General features: G+C 34.3%; 7 non-coding genes across 7 annotated transcripts; all 7 read right to left on the reverse strand.

Annotated features, from left to right (window-relative positions):
• Positions 1–250: 250 nt before the first annotated feature.
• On the reverse strand, positions 251–322 carry Trnad-guc (transfer RNA aspartic acid (anticodon GUC)). Its single transcript has one exon. It is a non-coding gene; the product is annotated as a tRNA-Asp (tRNA).
• Positions 323–5,427: 5,105 nt separating this feature from the next.
• On the reverse strand, positions 5,428–5,499 carry Trnad-guc (transfer RNA aspartic acid (anticodon GUC)). Its single transcript has one exon. It is a non-coding gene; the product is annotated as a tRNA-Asp (tRNA).
• A 1,666-nt stretch (positions 5,500–7,165) lies between these two features.
• Trnad-guc (transfer RNA aspartic acid (anticodon GUC)) lies at positions 7,166–7,237 on the reverse strand. Its single transcript has one exon. It is a non-coding gene; the product is annotated as a tRNA-Asp (tRNA).
• A 1,658-nt stretch (positions 7,238–8,895) lies between these two features.
• Positions 8,896–8,967, reverse strand: Trnad-guc (transfer RNA aspartic acid (anticodon GUC)). Its single transcript has one exon. It is a non-coding gene; the product is annotated as a tRNA-Asp (tRNA).
• A 5,103-nt stretch (positions 8,968–14,070) lies between these two features.
• On the reverse strand, positions 14,071–14,142 carry Trnad-guc (transfer RNA aspartic acid (anticodon GUC)). The gene has a single exon. It is a non-coding gene; the product is annotated as a tRNA-Asp (tRNA).
• Positions 14,143–15,808: 1,666 nt separating this feature from the next.
• On the reverse strand, positions 15,809–15,880 carry Trnad-guc (transfer RNA aspartic acid (anticodon GUC)). The gene has a single exon. It is a non-coding gene; the product is annotated as a tRNA-Asp (tRNA).
• Positions 15,881–17,538: 1,658 nt separating this feature from the next.
• Positions 17,539–17,610, reverse strand: Trnad-guc (transfer RNA aspartic acid (anticodon GUC)). The gene has a single exon. It is a non-coding gene; the product is annotated as a tRNA-Asp (tRNA).
• Positions 17,611–21,794: the final 4,184 nt, after the last annotated feature.

Below are 21,794 nucleotides of genomic sequence, written 5' to 3' on the forward strand. Positions count from 1 at the left end.
TCAGCTTTTCTTTATTGTTTTGTCTTTATATATGCGCACGTATTTATCTGTTATGTTTCAGTTTTCAAATGTTATTCATGTAATTTCATGGTTCCAAATATACAGCAAAGTTCGTGTATTTCATTCATGTTTCAACTACCAACTTTCAATCAGTTATATCTAGAATTATGTTAAGGTTTACAATTTGAGCGGAATCGAAATAACATAAAAGTAGAAAAACAAATGAATAACTTCAGCCTTTGAAAAAGATCTCCCCGTCGGGGAATCGAACCCCGGTCTCCCGCGTGACAGGCGGGGATACTGACCACTATACTAACGAGGAAGACGTGACAGGGTAGCATACCTATATTGGCTGGTGTTATTTCGCGTTTTGAATAATAAGAAAGAAAAAAAAAGCTTCTGAGATTTGGAATGTCACATTTACAAATTAATATATCATATCAACTCTATCCATATTTTTGTTAACAATTGTATGGTTTACTAATCGAACCGTGTTTCCTATACATCTCAGATGATAGAAATATTCAACATTAAACGTAAGACCACTTGCAAAGAAATTAAATTGCATTTGAACTTTATTGATTTGTGTGTCTTTCAAAAAGAACAAGAATTGGTGATTTCAAAATAATACCTAAACACATTTTTGTTGAATACTGTTAAGTTGTAAAACCATCAGTGATAATTGGAAATATTATTTTAATTGGCTCGTCATTATACGTGTATATTTATCAACAAGCTTTAGATATCTCTAGTTTAACTAAGTGAAGATTTATATTCAGTTGAGTACTTATTCAAGGTACTGAAAAACTTATTTTGTATATTTGTCTTTAGTGCATCGTTTGCTTTGATTAGATTGAAACCGAAAAATACTTGATAAACTGATTAAAGAGGTAATACAGATTGTGATTAGTACATCAAAGGGACAGCCGTTCTGCAAGCGGGTGGTCAATGAATTTGAAAAAACAACACTGATAAGGTTAACAGAAAATTTCAGCAGCGCTTCATTAGACAGTTCTCCTTTTTTCTTTGTAATTATCAAAATCAGCTTTGCTGCCTATATAAATATGGAATCAACTACTTGGCTTATACTTCGTTTGACACAATTATAAAAGCGAGTTCAATTTATCGCAAGACGACTTTAGTAATAAAATGTCACCCAATGCTGTTGAGAACTGCAATGTAATCGGACTCCTGAGCATGAGTTTCTGTGAAACGCTTCACGTGTCTCCAAAGATTGAAAGATTTCATACAGCGAAACCAAGACGTAGAATGAAGAGACAATCAACCAACAGTAAACCCACTTGCATTAACAAATCTGCAACGACTAGTACAACAAGGAAACGAGCTCGAAGCGAAGAAAATGAACATGTAAACGATCGTTTGCAATGCCAACCAGAATGCCTTTTCAAAGACTATCGACAGCAAGCGAAACGTTTTAGACACGTGTCAGATATCACTGCTTGCAAAAATCCTTCTTACGCTCACCAAACAACTACAGTGCCAATTGGAAGAAGAATCAATTTCAGTAAAATATCTGATGTTGGTCCATCTTTCCCGAACCTGTCATGCTCTTCGTTGGTTACCAGTGTTCTGCGAGGTCAACATGGTCGGCGTTGTCAGCAAAACTTGCGCACGTGTGCTGTTGCATAAAATGTTGCATCATTTTATTATTTTCATTTTCTATATTAAGTATATGTTTGTTCCAACCTTTTGTATTAAAAAAAATATTATTCAGCTTTTCTTTATTGTTTTGTCTTTATATATGCGCACGTATTTATCTGTTATGTTTCAGTTTTCAAATGTTATTCATGTAATTTCATGGTTCCAAATATACAGCAAAGTTCGTGTATTTCATTCATGTTTCAACTACCAACTTCCAATCAGTTATATATAGAATTATGTTAAGGTTTACAATTTGAGCGGAATCGAAATAACATAAGAGTAGAAAAAGCAAATGAATAACTTCAGCCTTTGAAAAAGATCTCCCCGTCGGGGAATAGAACCCCGGTCTCCCGCGTGACAGGCGGGGATACTGACCGCTATACTAACGAGGAAGACGTGACAGGGTAGCACACCTATATTGGCTGGTGTTATTTCGCGTTTTGAATAATAAGAAAGAAAAAAAAAGCTTCTGAGATTTGGAATGTCACATTTACAAATTAATATATCATATCAACTCTATCCATATTTTTGTTAACAATTGTATGGTTTACTAATCGAACCGTGTTTCCTATACATCTCAGATGATAGAAATATACAACATTAAACGTAAGACCACTTGCAAACAAATTAAATTGCATTTGAACTTTATTGATTTGTGTGTCTTTCAAAAAGAACAAGAATTGGTGATTTCAAAATAATAGCTAAACACATTTTTGTTGAATACTGTAAAGTTGTAAAACCATCAGTGATAATTGGAAATATTATTTTAATTGGCTCGTTATTATAGGTGTATATTTATCAACAAGCTTTAGATATCTCTAGTTTAACTAAGTGAAGATTTATATTCAGTTGAGTACTTATTCAAGGTACTGAAAAACTTATTTTGTATGTTTGTCTTTAGTGCATCGTTTGCTTTGATGAGATTGAAACCGAAAAATACTTGATAAACTGATTGAAGAGGTAATACAGATTGTGATTAGTACATCAAAGGGACAGCCGTTCTGCAAGCGGGTGGTCAATGAATTTGAAAAAACAACACTGATAAGGTTAACAGAAAATTTCAGCAGCGCTTCATTAGACAGTTCTCCTTTTTTGTTTGTAATTATCAAAATCAGCTTTGCTGCCTATATAAATATGGAATCAACTACTTTGCTTATACTTCGTTTGACACAATTATAAAAGCGAGTTCAATTTATCGCAAGACAACTTTAGTAATAAAATGTCACCCAATGCTGTTGAGAACTGCAATGCAATCGGACTCCTGAGCATGAGTTTCTGTGAAACGCTTCACGGGTCTCCAAAGATTGAAAGATTTCATACAGCGAAACCAAGACGTAGAATGCAGAGACAATCAACCAACAGTAAACCCACTTGCATTAACAAATCTGCAACGACTAGTACAACAAGGAAATGAACATGTAAACGATCGTTTGCAATGCCAACCAGAATGCCTTTTCAAAGACTATCGACAGCAAGCGAAACGTTTTAGACATGTGTCAGATATCACTGCTTGCAAAAATCCTTCTTACGCTCACCAAACAACTACAGTGCCAATTGGAAGAAGAATCAATTTCAGTAAAATATCTGATGTTGGTCCATCTTTCCCGAACCTGTCATGCTCTTCGTTGGTTACCAGTGTTCTGCGAGGTCAACATGGTCGGCGTTGTCAGCAAAACTTGCGCACGTGTGCTGTTGCATAAAATGTTGCATCATTTTATTATTTTCATTTTATATATTAAGTATATGTTTGTTCCAACCTTTTGTATTAAAAAAAATATTATTCAGCTTTTCTTTATTGTTTTGTCTTTATATATGCGCACGTATTTATCTGTTATGTTTCAGTTTTCAAATGTTATTCATGTAATTTCATGGTTCCAAATATACAGCAAAGTTCGTGTATTTCATTCATGTTTCAACTACCAACTTCCAATCAGTTATATCTAGAATTATGTTAAGGTTTACAATTTGAGCGGAATCGAAATAACATAAGAGTAGAAAAAGCAAATGAATAACTTCAGCCTTTGAAAAAGATCTCCCCGTCGGGGAATCGAACCGCGGTCTCCCGCGTGACAGGCGGGGATACTGACCACTATACTAACGAGGAAGACGTGACAGGGTAGCATACCTATATTGGCTGGTGTTATTTCGCGTTTTGAATAATAAAAAAGAAAAAAAAAAGCTTCTGAGATTTGGAATGTCACATTTACAAATTAATATATCATATCAACTCTATCCATATTTTTGTTAACAATTGTATGGTTTACTAATCGAACCGTGTTTCCTATACATCTCAGATGATGAAAATATTCAACATTAAACGTAAGACTACTTGCAAACAAATTAAATTGCATTTGAACTTTATTGATTTGTGTGTCTTTCAAAAAGAACAAGAATTGGTGATTTCAAAATAATAGCTAAACACATTTTTGTTGAATACTGTAAAGTTGTAAAACCATCAGTGATAATTGGAAATTTTATTTTAATTGGCTCGTCATTATACGTGTATATTTATCAACAAGCTTTAGATATCTCTAGTTTAACTAAGTGAAGATTTATATTCAGTTGAGTACTTATTCAAGGTACTGAAAAACTTATTTTGTATATTTGTCTTTAGTGCATCGTTTGCTTTGATGAGATTGAAACCGAAAAATACTTGATAAACTGATTAAAGAGGTAATACAGATTGTGATTAGTACATCAAAGGGACAGCCGTTCTGCAAGCGGGTGGTCAATGAATTTGAAAAAACAACACTGATAAGGTTAACAGAAAATTTCAGCAGCGCTTCATTAGACAGTTCTCCTTTTTTGTTTGTAATTATCAAAATCAGCTTTGCTGCCTATAAAAATATGGAATCAACTACTTGGCTTATACTTCGTTTGACACAATTATAAAAGCGAGTTCAATTTATCGCAAGACGACTTTAGTAATAAAATGTCACCCAATGCTGTTGAGAACTGCAATGCAATCGGACTCCTGAGCATGAGTTTCTGTGAAACGCTTCACGTGTCTCCAAAGATTGAAAGATTTCATACAGCGGAACCAAGACGTAGAATGAAGAGACAATCAACCAACAGTAAACCCACTTGCATTAACAAATCTGCAACGACTAGTACAACAAGGAAACGAGCTCGAAGCGAAGAAAATGAACATGTAAACGATCGTTTGCAATGCCAACCAGAATGCCTTTTCAAAGACTATCGACAGCAAGCGAAACGTTTTAGACACGTGTCAGATATCACTGCTTGCAAAAATCCTTCTTACGCTCACCAAACAACTACAGTGCCAATTGGAAGAAGAATCAATTTCAGTAAAATATCTGATGTTGGTCCATCTTTCCCGAACCTGTCATGCTCTTCGTTGGTTACCAGTGTTCTGCGAGGTCAACATGGTCGGCGTTGTCAGCAAAACTTGCGCACGTGTGCTGTTGCATAAAATGTTGCATCATTTTATTATTTTCATTTTCTATATTAAGTATATGTTTGTTCCAACCTTTTGTATTAAAAAAAATATTATTCAGCTTTTCTTTATTGTTTTGTCTTTATATATGCGCACGTATTTATCTGTTATGTTTCAGTTTTCAAATGTTATTCATGTAATTTCATGGTTCCAAATATACAGCAAAGTTCGTGTATTTCATTCATGTTTCAACTACCAACTTCCAATCAGTTATATCTAGAATTATGTTAAGGTTTACAATTTGAGCGGAATCGAAATAACATAAGAGTAGAAAAAGCAAATGAATAACTTCAGCCTTTGAAAAAGATCTCCCCGTCGGGGAATCGAACCCCGGTCTCCCGCGTGACAGGCGGGGATACTGACCACTATACTAACGAGGAAGACGTGACAGGGTAGCATACCTATATTGGCTGGTGTTATTTCGCGTTTTGAATAATAAGAAAGAAAGAAAAAAGCTTCTGAGATTTGGAATGTCACATTTACAAATTAATATATCATATCAACTCTATCCATATTTTTGTTAACAATTGTATGGTTTACTAATCGAACCGTGTTTCCTATACATCTCAGATGATAGAAATATTCAACATTAAACGTAAGACCACTTGCAAACAAATTAAATTGCATTTGAACTTTATTGATTTGTGTGTCTTTCAAAAAGAACAAGAATTGGTGATTTCAAAATAATAGCTAAACACATTTTTGTTGAATACTGTAAAGTTGTAAAACCATCAGTGATAATTGGAAATATTATTTTAATTGGCTCGTCATTATACGTGTATATTTATCAACAAGCTTTAGATATCTCTAGTTTAACTAAGTGAAGATTTATATTCAGTTGAGTACTTATTCAAGGTACTGAAAAACTTATTTTGTATATTTGTCTTTAGTGCATCGTTTGCTTTGATGAGATTGAAACCGAAAAATACTTGATAAACTGATTAAAGAGGTAATAAAGATTGTGATTAGTACATCAAAGGGACAGCCGTTCTGCAAGCGGGTAGTCAATGAATTTGAAAAAACAACACTGATAAGGGTAACAGAAAATTTCAGCAGCGCTTCATTAGACATTTCTCCTTTTTTGTTTGTAATTATCAAAATCAGCTTTGCTGGCTATATAAATATGGAATCAACTACTTGGTTTATAGCCTACTTCGTTTGACACAATTATAAAAGCGAGTTCAATTTATCGCAAGACGACTTTAGTAATAAAATGTCACCCAATGCTGTTGAGAACTGCAATGCAATCGGACTCCTGAGCATGAGTTTCTGTGAAACGCTTCACGTGTCTCCAAAGATTGAAAGATTTCATACAGCGAAACCAAAACGTAGAATGAAGAGACAATCAACCAACAGTAAACCCACTTGCATTAACAAATCTGCAACGACTAGTACAACAAGGAAACGAGCTCGAAGCGAAGGAAATGAACATGTAAACGATCGTTTGCAATGCCAACCAGAATGCCTTTTCAAAGACTATCGACAGCAAGCGAAACGTTTTAGACACGTGTCAGATATCACTGCTTGCAAAAATCCTTCTTACGCTCACCAAACAACTACAGTGCCAATTGGAAGAAGAATCAATTTCAGTAAAATATCTGATGTTGGTCCATCTTTCCCGAACCTGTCATGCTCTTCGTTGGTTACCAGTGTTCTGCGAGGTCAACATGGTCGGCGTTGTCAGCAAAACTTGCGCACGTGTGCTGTTGCATAAAATGCTGCATCATTTTATTATTTTCATTTTCTATATTAAGTATATGTTTGTTCCAACCTTTTGTATTAAAAAAAATATTATTCAGCTTTTCTTTATTGTTTTGTCTTTATATATGCGCACGTATTTATCTGTTATGTTTCAGTTTTCAAATGTTATTCATGTAATTTCATGGTTCCAAATATACAGCAAAGTTCGTGTATTTCATTCATGTTTCAACTACCAACTTTCAATCAGTTATATCTAGAATTATGTTAAGGTTTACAATTTGAGCGGAATCGAAATAACATAAGAGTAGAAAAAGCAAATGAATAACTTCAGCCTTTGAAAAAGATCTCCCCGTCGGGGAATCGAACCCCGGTCTCCCGCGTGACAGGCGGGGATACTGACCACTATACTAACGAGGAAGACGTGACAGGGTAGCATACCTATATTGGCTGGTGTTATTTCGCGTTTTGAATAATAAGAAAGAAAAAAAAAGCTTCTGAGATTTGGAATGTCACATTTACAAATTAATATATCATATCAACTCTATCCATATTTTTGTTAACGATTGTATGGTTTACTAATCGAACCGTGTTTCCTATACATCTCAGATGATAGAAATATTCAACATTAAACGTAAGACCACTTGCAAACAAATTAAATTGCATTTGAACTTTATTGATTTGTGTGTCTTTCAAAAAGAACAAGAATTGGTGATTTCAAAATAATAGCTAAACACATTTGTTGAATACTGTAAAGTTGTAAAACCATCAGTGATAATTGGAAATATTATTTTAATTGGCTCGTCATTATACGTGTATATTTATCAACAAGCTTTAGATATCTCTAGTTTAACTAAGTGAAGATTTATATTCAGTTGAGTACTTATTCAAGGTACTGAAAAACTTATTTTGTATATTTGTCTTTAGTGCATCGTTTGCTTTGATGAGATTGAAACCGAAAAATACTTGATAAACTGATTAAAGAGGTAATACAGATTGTGATTAGTACATCAAAGGGACAGCCGTTCTGCAAGCGGGTGGTCAATGAATTTGAAAAAACAACACTGATAAGGTTAACAGAAAATTTCAGCAGCGCTTCATTAGACAGTTCTCCTTTTTTCTTTGTAATTATCAAAATCAGCTTTGCTGCCTATATAAATATGGAATCAACTACTTGGCTTATACTTCGTTTGACACAATTATAAAAGCGAGTTCAATTTATCGCAAGACGACTTTAGTAATAAAATGTCACCCAATGCTGTTGAGAACTGCAATGCAATCGGACTCCTGAGCATGAGTTTCTGTGAAACGCTTCACGTGTCTCCAAAGATTGAAAGATTTCATACAGCGAAACCAAGACGTAGAATGAAGAGACAATCAACCAACAGTAAACCCACTTGCATTAACAAATCTGCAACGACTAGTACAACAAGGAAACGAGCTCGAAGCGAAGAAAATGAACATGTAAACGATCGTTTGCAATGCCAACCAGAATGCCTTTTCAAAGACTATCGACAGCAAGCGAAACGTTTTAGACACGTGTCAGATATCACTGCTTGCAAAAATCCTTCTTACGCTCACCAAACAACTACAGTGCCAATTGGAAGAAGAATCAATTTCAGTAAAATATCTGATGTTGGTCCATCTTTCCCGAACCTGTCATGCTCTTCGTTGGTTACCAGTGTTCTGCGAGGTCAACATGGTCGGCGTTGTCAGCAAAACTTGCGCACGTGTGCTGTTGCATAAAATGTTGCATCATTTTATTATTTTCATTTTCTATATTAAGTATATGTTTGTTCCAACCTTTTGTATTAAAAAAAATATTATTCAGCTTTTCTTTATTGTTTTGTCTTTATATATGCGCACGTATTTATCTTTTATGTTTCAGTTTTCAAATGTTATTCATGTAATTTCATGGTTCCAAATATACAGCAAAGTTCGTGTATTTCATTCATGTTTCAACTACCAACTTCCAATCAGTTATATCTAGAATTATGTTAAGGTTTACAATTTGAGCGGAATCGAAATAACATAAGAGTAGAAAAAGCAAATGAATAACTTCAGCCTTTGAAAAAGATCTCCCCGTCGGGGAATCGAACCCCGGTCTCCCGCGTGACAGGCGGGGATACTGACCACTATACTAACGAGGAAGACGTGACAGGGTAGCATACCTATATTGGCTGGTGTTATTTCGCGTTTTGAATAATAAGAAAGAAAAAAAAAGCTTCTGAGATTTGGAATGTCACATTTACAAATTAATATATCATATCAACTCTATCCATATTTTTGTTAACAATTGTATGGTTTACTAATCGAACCGTGTTTCCTATACATCTCAGATGATAGAAATATTCAACATTAAACGTAAGACCACTTGCAAACAAATTAAATTGCATTTGAACTTTATTGATTTGTGTGTCTTTCAAAAAGAACAAGAATTGGTGATTTCAAAATAATAGCTAAACACATTTTTGTTGAATACTGTAAAGTTGTAAAACCATCAGTGATAATTGGAAATATTATTTTAATTGGCTCGTCATTATACGTGTATATTTATCAACAAGCTTTAGATATCTCTAGTTTAACTAAGTGAAGATTTATATTCAGTTGAGTACTTATTCAAGGTACTGAAAAACATATTTTGTATATTTGTCTTTAGTGCATCGTTTGCTTTGATTAGATTGAAACCGAAAAATACTTGATAAACTAATTAAAGAGGTAATACAGATTGTGATTAGTACATCAAAGGGACAGCCGTTCTACAAGCGGGTGGTCAATGAATTTGAAAAAACAACACTGATAAGGTTAACAGAAAATTTCAGCAGCGCTTCATTAGACAGTTCCCTTTTTGTTTGTAATTATCAAAATCAGCTTTGCTGCCTATATAAATACGGAATCAACTACTTGGCTTATACTTCGTTTGACACAATTATAAAAGCGAGTTCAATTTATCGCAAGACGACTTTAGTAATAAAATGTCACCCAATGCTGTTGAGAACTGCAATGCAATCGGACTCCTGAGCATGAGTTTCTGTGAAACGCTTCACGTGTCTCCAAAGATTGAAAGATTTCATACAGCGAAACCAAGACGTAGAATGAAGAGACAATCAACCAACAGTAAACCCACTTGCATTAACAAATCTGCAACGACTAGTAAAACAAGGAAACGAGCTCGAAGCGAAGAAAATGAACATGTAAACGATCGTTTGCAATGCCAACCAGAATGCCTTTTCAAAGACTATCGACAGCAAGCGAAACGTTTTAGACACGTGTCAGATATCACTGCTTGCAAAAATCCTTCTTACGCTCACCAAACAACTACAGTGCCAATTGGAAGAAGAATCAATTTCAGTAAAATATCTGATGTTGGTCCATCTTTCCCGAACCTGTCATGCTCTTCGTTGGTTACCAGTGTTCTGCGAGGTCAACATGGTCGGCGTTGTCAGCAAAACTTGCGCACGTGTGCTGTTGCATAAAATGTTGCATCATTTTATTATTTTCATTTTCTATATTAAGTATATGTTTGTTCCAACCTTTTGTATTAAAAAAAATATTATTCAGCTTTTCTTTATTGTTTTGTCTTTATATATGCGCACGTATATATCTGTTATGTTTCAGTTTTCAAATGTTATTCATGTAATTTCATGGTTCCAAATATACAGCAAAGTTCGTGTATTTCATTCATGTTTCAACTACCAACTTCCAATCAGTTATATCTAGAATTATGTTAAGGTTTACAATTTGAGCGGAATCGAAATAACATAAGAGTAGAAAAAGCAAATGAACAACTTCAGCCTTTGAAAAAGATCTCCCCGTCGGGGAATAGAACCCCGGTCTCCCGCGTGACAGGCGGGGATACTGACCACTATACTAACGAGGAAGACGTGACAGGGTAGCATACCTATATTGGCTGGTGTTATTTCGCGTTTTGAATAATAAGAAAAAAAAAAAAAGCTTCTGAGATTTGGAATGTCACATTTACAAATTAATATATCATATCAACTCTATCCATATTTTTGTTAACAATTGTATGGTTTACTAATCGAACCGTGTTTCCTATACATCTCAGATGATAGAAATATACAACATTAAACGTAAGACCACTTGCAAACAAATTAAATTGCATTTGAACTTTATTGATTTGTGTGTCTTTCAAAAAGAACAAGAATTGGTGATTTCAAAATAATAGCTAAACACATTTTTGTTGAATACTGTAAAGTTGTAAAACCATCAGTGATAATTGGAAATATTATTTTAATTGGCTCGTTATTATAGGTGTATATTTATCAACAAGCTTTAGATATCTCTAGTTTAACTAAGTGAAGATTTATATTCAGTTGAGTACTTATTCAAGGTACTGAAAAACTTATTTTGTATGTTTGTCTTTAGTGCATCGTTTGCTTTGATGAGATTGAAACCGAAAAATACTTGATAAACTGATTGAAGAGGTAATACAGATTGTGATTAGTACATCAAAGGGACAGCCGTTCTGCAAGCGGGTGGTCAATGAATTTGAAAAAACAACACTGATAAGGTTAACAGAAAATTTCAGCAGCGCTTCATTAGACAGTTCTCCTTTTTTGTTTGTAATTATCAAAATCAGCTTTGCTGCCTATATAAATATGGAATCAACTACTTTGCTTATACTTCGTTTGACACAATTATAAAAGCGAGTTCAATTTATCGCAAGACAACTTTAGTAATAAAATGTCACCCAATGCTGTTGAGAACTGCAATGCAATCGGACTCCTGAGCATGAGTTTCTGTGAAACGCTTCACGGGTCTCCAAAGATTGAAAGATTTCATACAGCGAAACCAAGACGTAGAATGCAGAGACAATCAACCAACAGTAAACCCACTTGCATTAACAAATCTGCAACGACTAGTACAACAAGGAAATGAACATGTAAACGATCGTTTGCAATGCCAACCAGAATGCCTTTTCAAAGACTATCGACAGCAAGCGAAACGTTTTAGACATGTGTCAGATATCACTGCTTGCAAAAATCCTTCTTACGCTCACCAAACAACTACAGTGCCAATTGGAAGAAGAATCAATTTCAGTAAAATATCTGATGTTGGTCCATCTTTCCCGAACCTGTCATGCTCTTCGTTGGTTACCAGTGTTCTGCGAGGTCAACATGGTCGGCGTTGTCAGCAAAACTTGCGCACGTGTGCTGTTGCATAAAATGTTGCATCATTTTATTATTTTCATTTTATATATTAAGTATATGTTTGTTCCAACCTTTTGTATTAAAAAAAATATTATTCAGCTTTTCTTTATTGTTTTGTCTTTATATATGCGCACGTATTTATCTGTTATGTTTCAGTTTTCAAATGTTATTCATGTAATTTCATGGTTCCAAATATACAGCAAAGTTCGTGTATTTCATTCATGTTTCAACTACCAACTTCCAATCAGTTATATCTAGAATTATGTTAAGGTTTACAATTTGAGCGGAATCGAAATAACATAAGAGTAGAAAAAGCAAATGAATAACTTCAGCCTTTGAAAAAGATCTCCCCGTCGGGGAATCGAACCGCGGTCTCCCGCGTGACAGGCGGGGATACTGACCACTATACTAACGAGGAAGACGTGACAGGGTAGCATACCTATATTGGCTGGTGTTATTTCGCGTTTTGAATAATAAAAAAGAAAAAAAAAAGCTTCTGAGATTTGGAATGTCACATTTACAAATTAATATATCATATCAACTCTATCCATATTTTTGTTAACAATTGTATGGTTTACTAATCGAACCGTGTTTCCTATACATCTCAGATGATGAAAATATTCAACATTAAACGTAAGACTACTTGCAAACAAATTAAATTGCATTTGAACTTTATTGATTTGTGTGTCTTTCAAAAAGAACAAGAATTGGTGATTTCAAAATAATAGCTAAACACATTTTTGTTGAATACTGTAAAGTTGTAAAACCATCAGTGATAATTGGAAATTTTATTTTAATTGGCTCGTCATTATACGTGTATATTTATCAACAAGCTTTAGATATCTCTAGTTTAACTAAGTGAAGATTTATATTCAGTTGAGTACTTATTCAAGGTACTGAAAAACTTATTTTGTATATTTGTCTTTAGTGCATCGTTTGCTTTGATGAGATTGAAACCGAAAAATACTTGATAAACTGATTAAAGAGGTAATACAGATTGTGATTAGTACATCAAAGGGACAGCCGTTCTGCAAGCGGGTGGTCAATGAATTTGAAAAAACAACACTGATAAGGTTAACAGAAAATTTCAGCAGCGCTTCATTAGACAGTTCTCCTTTTTTGTTTGTAATTATCAAAATCAGCTTTGCTGCCTATAAAAATATGGAATCAACTACTTGGCTTATACTTCGTTTGACACAATTATAAAAGCGAGTTCAATTTATCGCAAGACGACTTTAGTAATAAAATGTCACCCAATGCTGTTGAGAACTGCAATGCAATCGGACTCCTGAGCATGAGTTTCTGTGAAACGCTTCACGTGTCTCCAAAGATTGAAAGATTTCATACAGCGGAACCAAGACGTAGAATGAAGAGACAATCAACCAACAGTAAACCCACTTGCATTAACAAATCTGCAACGACTAGTACAACAAGGAAACGAGCTCGAAGCGAAGAAAATGAACATGTAAACGATCGTTTGCAATGCCAACCAGAATGCCTTTTCAAAGACTATCGACAGCAAGCGAAACGTTTTAGACACGTGTCAGATATCACTGCTTGCAAAAATCCTTCTTACGCTCACCAAACAACTACAGTGCCAATTGGAAGAAGAATCAATTTCAGTAAAATATCTGATGTTGGTCCATCTTTCCCGAACCTGTCATGCTCTTCGTTGGTTACCAGTGTTCTGCGAGGTCAACATGGTCGGCGTTGTCAGCAAAACTTGCGCACGTGTGCTGTTGCATAAAATGTTGCATCATTTTATTATTTTCATTTTCTATATTAAGTATATGTTTGTTCCAACCTTTTGTATTAAAAAAAATATTATTCAGCTTTTCTTTATTGTTTTGTCTTTATATATGCGCACGTATTTATCTGTTATGTTTCAGTTTTCAAATGTTATTCATGTAATTTCATGGTTCCAAATATACAGCAAAGTTCGTGTATTTCATTCATGTTTCAACTACCAACTTCCAATCAGTTATATCTAGAATTATGTTAAGGTTTACAATTTGAGCGGAATCGAAATAACATAAGAGTAGAAAAAGCAAATGAATAACTTCAGCCTTTGAAAAAGATCTCCCCGTCGGGGAATCGAACCCCGGTCTCCCGCGTGACAGGCGGGGATACTGACCACTATACTAACGAGGAAGACGTGACAGGGTAGCATACCTATATTGGCTGGTGTTATTTCGCGTTTTGAATAATAAGAAAGAAAGAAAAAAGCTTCTGAGATTTGGAATGTCACATTTACAAATTAATATATCATATCAACTCTATCCATATTTTTGTTAACAATTGTATGGTTTACTAATCGAACCGTGTTTCCTATACATCTCAGATGATAGAAATATTCAACATTAAACGTAAGACCACTTGCAAACAAATTAAATTGCATTTGAACTTTATTGATTTGTGTGTCTTTCAAAAAGAACAAGAATTGGTGATTTCAAAATAATAGCTAAACACATTTTTGTTGAATACTGTAAAGTTGTAAAACCATCAGTGATAATTGGAAATATTATTTTAATTGGCTCGTCATTATACGTGTATATTTATCAACAAGCTTTAGATATCTCTAGTTTAACTAAGTGAAGATTTATATTCAGTTGAGTACTTATTCAAGGTACTGAAAAACTTATTTTGTATATTTGTCTTTAGTGCATCGTTTGCTTTGATGAGATTGAAACCGAAAAATACTTGATAAACTGATTAAAGAGGTAATAAAGATTGTGATTAGTACATCAAAGGGACAGCCGTTCTGCAAGCGGGTAGTCAATGAATTTGAAAAAACAACACTGATAAGGGTAACAGAAAATTTCAGCAGCGCTTCATTAGACATTTCTCCTTTTTTGTTTGTAATTATCAAAATCAGCTTTGCTGGCTATATAAATATGGAATCAACTACTTGGTTTATAGCCTACTTCGTTTGACACAATTATAAAAGCGAGTTCAATTTATCGCAAGACGACTTTAGTAATAAAATGTCACCCAATGCTGTTGAGAACTGCAATGCAATCGGACTCCTGAGCATGAGTTTCTGTGAAACGCTTCACGTGTCTCCAAAGATTGAAAGATTTCATACAGCGAAACCAAAACGTAGAATGAAGAGACAATCAACCAACAGTAAACCCACTTGCATTAACAAATCTGCAACGACTAGTACAACAAGGAAACGAGCTCGAAGCGAAGGAAATGAACATGTAAACGATCGTTTGCAATGCCAACCAGAATGCCTTTTCAAAGACTATCGACAGCAAGCGAAACGTTTTAGACACGTGTCAGATATCACTGCTTGCAAAAATCCTTCTTACGCTCACCAAACAACTACAGTGCCAATTGGAAGAAGAATCAATTTCAGTAAAATATCTGATGTTGGTCCATCTTTCCCGAACCTGTCATGCTCTTCGTTGGTTACCAGTGTTCTGCGAGGTCAACATGGTCGGCGTTGTCAGCAAAACTTGCGCACGTGTGCTGTTGCATAAAATGCTGCATCATTTTATTATTTTCATTTTCTATATTAAGTATATGTTTGTTCCAACCTTTTGTATTAAAAAAAATATTATTCAGCTTTTCTTTATTGTTTTGTCTTTATATATGCGCACGTATTTATCTGTTATGTTTCAGTTTTCAAATGTTATTCATGTAATTTCATGGTTCCAAATATACAGCAAAGTTCGTGTATTTCATTCATGTTTCAACTACCAACTTTCAATCAGTTATATCTAGAATTATGTTAAGGTTTACAATTTGAGCGGAATCGAAATAACATAAGAGTAGAAAAAGCAAATGAATAACTTCAGCCTTTGAAAAAGATCTCCCCGTCGGGGAATCGAACCCCGGTCTCCCGCGTGACAGGCGGGGATACTGACCACTATACTAACGAGGAAGACGTGACAGGGTAGCATACCTATATTGGCTGGTGTTATTTCGCGTTTTGAATAATAAGAAAGAAAAAAAAAGCTTCTGAGATTTGGAATGTCACATTTACAAATTAATATATCATATCAACTCTATCCATATTTTTGTTAACGATTGTATGGTTTACTAATCGAACCGTGTTTCCTATACATCTCAGATGATAGAAATATTCAACATTAAACGTAAGACCACTTGCAAACAAATTAAATTGCATTTGAACTTTATTGATTTGTGTGTCTTTCAAAAAGAACAAGAATTGGTGATTTCAAAATAATAGCTAAACACATTTGTTGAATACTGTAAAGTTGTAAAACCATCAGTGATAATTGGAAATATTATTTTAATTGGCTCGTCATTATACGTGTATATTTATCAACAAGCTTTAGATATCTCTAGTTTAACTAAGTGAAGATTTATATTCAGTTGAGTACTTATTCAAGGTACTGAAAAACTTATTTTGTATATTTGTCTTTAGTGCATCGTTTGCTTTGATGAGATTGAAACCGAAAAATACTTGATAAACTGATTAAAGAGGTAATACAGATTGTGATTAGTACATCAAAGGGACAGCCGTTCTGCAAGCGGGTGGTCAATGAATTTGAAAAAACAACACTGATAAGGTTAACAGAAAATTTCAGCAGCGCTTCATTAGACAGTTCTCCTTTTTTCTTTGTAATTATCAAAATCAGCTTTGCTGCCTATATAAATATGGAATCAACTACTTGGCTTATACTTCGTTTGACACAATTATAAAAGCGAGTTCAATTTATCGCAAGACGACTTTAGTAATAAAATGTCACCCAATGCTGTTGAGAACTGCAATGCAATCGGACTCCTGAGCATGAGTTTCTGTGAAACGCTTCACGTGTCTCCAAAGATTGAAAGATTTCATACAGCGAAACCAAGACGTAGAATGAAGAGACAATCAACCAACAGTAAACCCACTTGCATTAACAAATCTGCAACGACTAGTACAACAAGGAAACGAGCTCGAAGCGAAGAAAATGAACATGTAAACGATCGTTTGCAATGCCAACCAGAATGCCTTTTCAAAGACTATCGACAGCAAGCGAAACGTTTTAGACACGTGTCAGATATCACTGCTTGCAAAAATCCTTCTTACGCTCACCAAACAACTACAGTGCCAATTGGAAGAAGAATCAATTTCAGTAAAATATCTGATGTTGGTCCATCTTTCCCGAACCTGTCATGCTCTTCGTTGGTTACCAGTGTTCTGCGAGGTCAACATGGTCGGCGTTGTCAGCAAAACTTGCGCACGTGTGCTGTTGCATAAAATGTTGCATCATTTTATTATTTTCATTTTCTATATTAAGTATATGTTTGTTCCAACCTTTTGTATTAAAAAAAATATTATTCAGCTTTTCTTTATTGTTTTGTCTTTATATATGCGCACGTATTTATCTTTTATGTTTCAGTTTTCAAATGTTATTCATGTAATTTCATGGTTCCAAATATACAGCAAAGTTCGTGTATTTCATTCATGTTTCAACTACCAACTTCCAATCAGTTATATCTAGAATTATGTTAAGGTTTACAATTTGAGCGGAATCGAAATAACATAAGAGTAGAAAAAGCAAATGAATAACTTCAGCCTTTGAAAAAGATCTCCCCGTCGGGGAATCGAACCCCGGTCTCCCGCGTGACAGGCGGGGATACTGACCACTATACTAACGAGGAAGACGTGACAGGGTAGCATACCTATATTGGCTGGTGTTATTTCGCGTTTTGAATAATAAGAAAGAAAAAAAAAGCTTCTGAGATTTGGAATGTCACATTTACAAATTAATATATCATATCAACTCTATCCATATTTTTGTTAACAATTGTATGGTTTACTAATCGAACCGTGTTTCCTATACATCTCAGATGATAGAAATATTCAACATTAAACGTAAGACCACTTGCAAACAAATTAAATTGCATTTGAACTTTATTGATTTGTGTGTCTTTCAAAAAGAACAAGAATTGGTGATTTCAAAATAATAGCTAAACACATTTTTGTTGAATACTGTAAAGTTGTAAAACCATCAGTGATAATTGGAAATATTATTTTAATTGGCTCGTCATTATACGTGTATATTTATCAACAAGCTTTAGATATCTCTAGTTTAACTAAGTGAAGATTTATATTCAGTTGAGTACTTATTCAAGGTACTGAAAAACATATTTTGTATATTTGTCTTTAGTGCATCGTTTGCTTTGATTAGATTGAAACCGAAAAATACTTGATAAACTAATTAAAGAGGTAATACAGATTGTGATTAGTACATCAAAGGGACAGCCGTTCTACAAGCGGGTGGTCAATGAATTTGAAAAAACAACACTGATAAGGTTAACAGAAAATTTCAGCAGCGCTTCATTAGACAGTTCCCTTTTTGTTTGTAATTATCAAAATCAGCTTTGCTGCCTATATAAATACGGAATCAACTACTTGGCTTATACTTCGTTTGACACAATTATAAAAGCGAGTTCAATTTATCGCAAGACGACTTTAGTAATAAAATGTCACCCAATGCTGTTGAGAACTGCAATGCAATCGGACTCCTGAGCATGAGTTTCTGTGAAACGCTTCACGTGTCTCCAAAGATTGAAAGATTTCATACAGCGAAACCAAGACGTAGAATGAAGAGACAATCAACCAACAGTAAACCCACTTGCATTAACAAATCTGCAACGACTAGTAAAACAAGGAAACGAGCTCGAAGCGAAGAAAATGAACATGTAAACGATCGTTTGCAATGCCAACCAGAATGCCTTTTCAAAGACTATCGACAGCAAGCGAAACGTTTTAGACACGTGTCAGATATCACTGCTTGCAAAAATCCTTCTTACGCTCACCAAACAACTACAGTGCCAATTGGAAGAAGAATCAATTTCAGTAAAATATCTGATGTTGGTCCATCTTTCCCGAACCTGTCATGCTCTTCGTTGGTTACCAGTGTTCTGCGAGGTCAACATGGTCGGCGTTGTCAGCAAAACTTGCGCACGTGTGCTGTTGCATAAAATGTTGCATCATTTTATTATTTTCATTTTCTATATTAAGTATATGTTTGTTCCAACCTTTTGTATTAAAAAAAATATTATTCAGCTTTTCTTTATTGTTTTGTCTTTATATATGCGCACGTATATATCTGTTATGTTTCAGTTTTCAAATGTTATTCATGTAATTTCATGGTTCCAAATATACAGCAAAGTTCGTGTATTTCATTCATGTTTCAACTACCAACTTCCAATCAGTTATATCTAGAATTATGTTAAGGTTTACAATTTGAGCGGAATCGAAATAACATAAGAGTAGAAAAAGCAAATGAACAACTTCAGCCTTTGAAAAAGATCTCCCCGTCGGGGAATAGAACCCCGGTCTCCCGCGTGACAGGCGGGGATACTGACCACTATACTAACGAGGAAGACGTGACAGGGTAGCATACCTATATTGGCTGGTGTTATTTCGCGTTTTGAATAATAAGAAAAAAAAAAAAAGCTTCTGAGATTTGGAATGTCACATTTACAAATTAATATATCATATCAACTCTATCCATATTTTTGTTAACAATTGTATGGTTTACTAATCGAACCGTGTTTCCTATACATCTCAGATGATAGAAATATTCAACATTAAACGTAAGACCACTTGCAAACAAATTAAATTGCATTTGAACTTTATTGATTTGTGTGTCTTTCAAAAAGAACAAGAATTGGTGATTTCAAAATAATAGCTAAACACATTTTTGTTGAATACTGTAAAGTTGTAAAACCATCAGTGATAATTGGAAATATTATTTTAATTGGCTCGTCATTATACGTGTATATTTATCAACAAGCTTTAGATATCTCTAGTTTAACTAAGTGAAGATTTATATTCAGTTGAGTACTTATTCAAGGTACTGAAAAACTTATTTTGTATATTTGTCTTTAGTGCATCGTTTGCTTTGATGAGATTGAAACCGAAAAATACTTGATAAACTGATTAAAGAGGTAATACAGATTGTGATTAGTACATCAAAGGGACAGCCGTTCTGCAAGCGGGTGGTCAATGAATTTGAAAAAACAACACTGATAAGGTTAACAGAAAATTTCAGCAGCGCTTCATTAGACAGTTCTCCTTTTTTCTTTGTAATTATCAAAATCAGCTTTGCTGCCTATATAAATATGGAATCAACTACTTGGCTTATACTTCGTTTGACACAATTATAAAAGCGAGTTCAATTTATCGCAAGACGACTTTAGTAATAAAATGTCACCCAATGCTGTTGAGAACTGCAATGCAATCGGACTCCTGAGCATGAGTTTCTGTGAAACGCTTCACGTGTCTCCAAAGATTGAAAGATTTCATACAGCGAAACAAAGACGTAGAATGAAGAGACAATCAACCAACAGTAAACCCACTTGCATTAACAAATCTGCAACGACTAGTACAACAAGGAAACGAGCTCGAAGCGAAGAAAATGAACATGTAAACGATCGTTTGCAATGCCAACCAGAATGCCTTTTCAAAGACTATCGACAGCAAGCGAAACGTTTTAGACACGTGTCAGATATCACTGCTTGCAAAAATCCTTCTTACGCTCACCAAACAACTACAGTGCCAATTGGAAGAAGAATCAATTTCAGTAAAATATCTGATGTTGGTCCATCTTTCCCGAACCTGTCATGTTCTTCGTTGGTTACCAGTGTTCTGCGAGGTCAACATGGTCGGCGTTGTCAGCAAAACTTGCGCACGTGTGCTGTTGCATAAAATGTTGCATCATTTTATTATTTTCATTTTCTATATTAAGTATATGTTTGTTCCAACCTTTTGTATTAAAAAAAATATTATTCAGCTTTTCTTTATTGTTTTGTCTTTATATATGCGCACGTATATATCTGTTATGTTTCAGTTTTCAAATGTTATTCATGTAATTTCATGGTTCCAAATATACAGCAAAGTTCGTGTATTTCATTCATGTTTCAACTACCAACTTCCAATCAGTTATATCTAGAATTATGTTAAGGTTTACAATTTGAGCGGAATCGAAATAACATAAGAGTAGAAAAAGCAAATGAACAACTTCAGCCTTTGAAAAAGATCTCCCCGTCGGGGAATAGAACCCCGGTCTCCCGCGTGACAGGCGGGGATACTGACCACTATACTAACGAGGAAGACGTGACAGGGTAGCATACCTATATTGGCTGGTGTTATTTCGCGTTTTGAATAATAAGAAAGAAAAAAAAAGCTTCTGAGATTTGGAATGTCACATTTACAAATTAATATATCATATCAACTCTATCCATATTTTTGTTAACAATTGTATGGTTTACTAATCGAACCGTGTTTCCTATACATCTCAGATGATAGAAATATTCAACATTAAACGTAAGACCACTTGCAAACAAATTAAATTGCATTTGAACTTTATTGATTTGTGTGTCTTTCAAAAAGAACAAGAATTGGTGATTTCAAAATAATAGCTAAACACATTTTTGTTGAATACTGTAAAGTTGTAAAACCATCAGTGATAATTGGAAATATTATTTTAATTGGCTCGTCATTATACGTGTATATTTATCAACAAGCTTTAGATATCTCTAGTTTAACTAAGTGAAGATTTATATTCAGTTGAGTACTTATTCAAGGTACTGAAAAACTTATTTTGTATATTTGTCTTTAGTGCATCGTTTGCTTTGATGAGATTGAAACCGAAAAATACTTGATAAACTGATTAAAGAGGTAATACAGATTGTGATTAGTACATCAAAGGGACAGCCGTTTTGCAAGCGGGTGGTCAATGAATTTGAAAAAACAACACTGATAAGGTTAACAGAAAATTTCAGCAGCGCTTCATTAGACAGTTCTCCTTTTTTGTTTGTAATTATCAAAATCA

This window comes from Ascidiella aspersa, chromosome 3 (genome assembly GCF_963924565.1).
Source record: "Ascidiella aspersa chromosome 3, kaAscAspe10.2, whole genome shotgun sequence".
In the NCBI taxonomy this organism is placed as follows: Eukaryota; Metazoa; Chordata; class Ascidiacea; order Phlebobranchia; family Ascidiidae; genus Ascidiella; species Ascidiella aspersa.